Here is a 2,842-nt window from a genome sequence, read left to right as displayed (position 1 = left end):
CACACTGGCCCTCTACAAACACGTTCTGGGGAAATCCATGTTCTCTGCCCGAAATACTCTCTGAATCCCGGGAGAACTCAACGGGGAACTACAGGAGTGGGCACACCTGAGGCAGCAGGATACGCCCTATTCCCAGCAGGGTACACCTTAAACCTGGAACGGCCCTAAACCCAAGGAGAGCCCTAAACCCTGATCCGCCCTAACCTCCGATCCGCCCTGGTCCTTGAGCAAGGTCATCTTACATGCAATGTCACTGCAAAATGTCCAAGGCAAGTCCATTTTACCATGAGTCCTTACTCTAAGCAACATGGGGTACGCTGGCAAGGAAATTGTCATACCTACTTGGCTAATGGCTCTCAGCAGTGGTTTAGACATCGTATCCCCCAAAAGCTCACAGGTGAGACAATGCAAGAAGATTTGGAGGAAAGATTATTGGGTTATAGCCTTAACCTAAACAGTGAATTAATCCCTGATGGGATCAACTCGGTGGTGGTTGGAGGCGGGTGGGGTGTGGCTGGAGGAAGTGCACATATACTAAAATTGGAATACAGAGAAGATTAGCATATCCCCTGTGCAAGTATGACATGCAAATTCATGAAGTATTCCATATTTTTTAGATGAATGGATAAAAAAATATGGCATATATACACAGTGGAATATTACTCAGCACTAAAAGAGAATAAAATCATAGCATTTGCAGGTAAATGGATGGAGTTGGAGAAGATAATGCTAATGAAGTTAGTCAAACCCAAAAAACAAATGCCGAATTTTTTCTCTGATATAAGGAGCCTGATTCATAGTGGGGTAGGGAGGGGAAGCATGGGAGGAATAGATGAACTCTAGACAGTGCAGAGAGGTGGGAGGAGAAAGGAGGGGGCAGTGGGTTAGAAATGATAGTGGAATGTGATGGACATCATTATTCAAAGTACATGTATGAAGACATGAATTGGAGTGAATATACTTTTTATACAACCAGAGACATGAAAAACTGTGCTCTATATGTGTAATATGAATTGTAGTGCATTCCGCTGCCATATATAAAATTAATAATAAAAAAAATAAAAAGACTGGGGATGTGGAAGTCAGCACTCTGCACCCGGACTGTCTGGCCAACTTACCACTCACGACAACGAGCATAGTATGTAGGACACATGAAAGTCACATGTGGTCCTGTCTCCACTGGCCTCCCTGTTCTAGCTTTCATTTGTAAACAAAAGGTGGCACCCCTGATGATCATCCCTCCCTTTCCATCATGGGACCTAAGTCGGCACCTATAGGAGTAAGGTGACCCAGTGATAACTGCTGTCTTTGTTGTTACCACCGTCTGTCCAACTTTGTTTCTGACCCTAACTTCTCACTAGCTGTTTTAGTCGGCTTTTTTGCCACTATGACTAAAGGACCTGACCAGAACAATTGTAGAGGAGGAAAAGTTTATTCAGAGGCTCACAGTATCAGAAGTCTCAGTCCACAAACTGCAGGCTCCATTCCTCAGGCCCTGAGGTGAGGCAGAACATCATGGTAGAATAGTGTGGCAGAGAAAAGCAGCTGACATGATCATCAGAAAGGAGAGTGACAGCTCTGGGGATGCCCACTCACACTCAGCCCTCACCTAGGATGTGCCCCTACAAATGGCCATGAGCTGAAGGGCCATTTCTAGATGCCCATACTTATGCCAAAATGAGAATATGGGTAGCAGAAAACCTTTTCAAATATAAGGTCTTGTCAGTGAGGTCACAGAAATTAAATGGCTCCATACTTCTTTAACATACCACTGGCTAGGATTTATCACTAGAGCCCAAAGTTACAAGCATCAGTGAGCGAACTCATGAGAAACCTTGAGCATTTGGGTGACAATAAACAGAGTAAATTTGAGCAGAAAATCTTCTGGTTAGAAATTACACCTTGAATGATAGCTAAGAAGATACTTACTTATTGGATATTTGCATACCAGCTGTTATCATTTAAGCTCAACCAATCCATTGTATCTTCAAGTTGAATCTCAAGACTGTTTTTTTTTTTTTTAACAATCCTAATTGGCTTCATTTTTTATTTTAAAATCAGGTAACACTTCATTCCATAAAACAGAATCAGTTTTCCTATGAGCCAAGCACTCATCAAAAATAATTTGATGAGTTAACATCAGATTATTTATTTTGCTTACACAAAATAAGGACAAGAGAGCTTCACTATTTCGCCAGTTGAGAATGGCTGTTTTCCCTCCAAACCAGATTTCTCTTGGAGGACCAGATGTGTCAGCTTGGTTTGATTGACTCCATGTTGTTGGTTTTTTTTTTTTCCTGGAATATTGTCTCTGTTGAAAAACTGGTTTCACAAAGAAGGTGGCAGCAGGAAAATTTCAGAATCCAAGGCTTAAAAATAAGTCTTGGGCAGTGTGGGGTTATTTTCTGTCTCTGGGAGGAATCATCCGGTGTCTGAGGCCTGGAGACAGAGGCAAAGTCCCCAGACACCCATTCAGGAGATGTCACTCTCAGTAGCGTCTGGTGTCCTGATCTTTGCTCGCCCAGGATGACGGTGGGTAAGGAGCAGCAGGTCACAGGGGCCCCCTGACCCTTTGGGAGACAGAGCTCTCCCTGGGCAGACCCCGGGGCTGAGGGTCAGCGGCTAGGGGAGACTCATGTCAACGACTCCCCACCTGTGGTCCCCAAGGTCCTGGGGCAGGGATGTAGGAGGTAGCTAGTGTCACAAGAAGTTCCCATCCCCAGCCAGGCTGGGCGCCTAGCTAAGCGAGGAGAAAGACGGTGGCCTGGCCCCTGCGCCTGGTCTCACTTCCTCCCCGGCACTGCCTGGAAGGGGAGGAAGTGACACCCGGGGAAAGCCAGGA

At 45.2% G+C, this 2,842-nt stretch overlaps 1 non-coding gene across 1 annotated transcript; it reads left to right on the top strand.

Annotated features, from left to right (window-relative positions):
- The first annotated feature begins 508 nt into the window (after positions 1-508).
- Positions 509-614, top strand: LOC143407678 (U6 spliceosomal RNA). The gene has a single exon (XR_013092420.1). It is a non-coding gene; the product is annotated as a U6 spliceosomal RNA (small nuclear RNA).
- Positions 615-2,842: the final 2,228 nt, after the last annotated feature.

Source organism: Callospermophilus lateralis, chromosome 9, assembly GCF_048772815.1.
Source record: "Callospermophilus lateralis isolate mCalLat2 chromosome 9, mCalLat2.hap1, whole genome shotgun sequence".
Lineage (NCBI taxonomy): Eukaryota > Metazoa > Chordata > Mammalia > Rodentia > Sciuridae > Callospermophilus > Callospermophilus lateralis.
The sequence above is the reverse complement of the archived record's forward strand: the minus strand, read 5'-3'. Positions and strand labels throughout refer to the sequence as shown.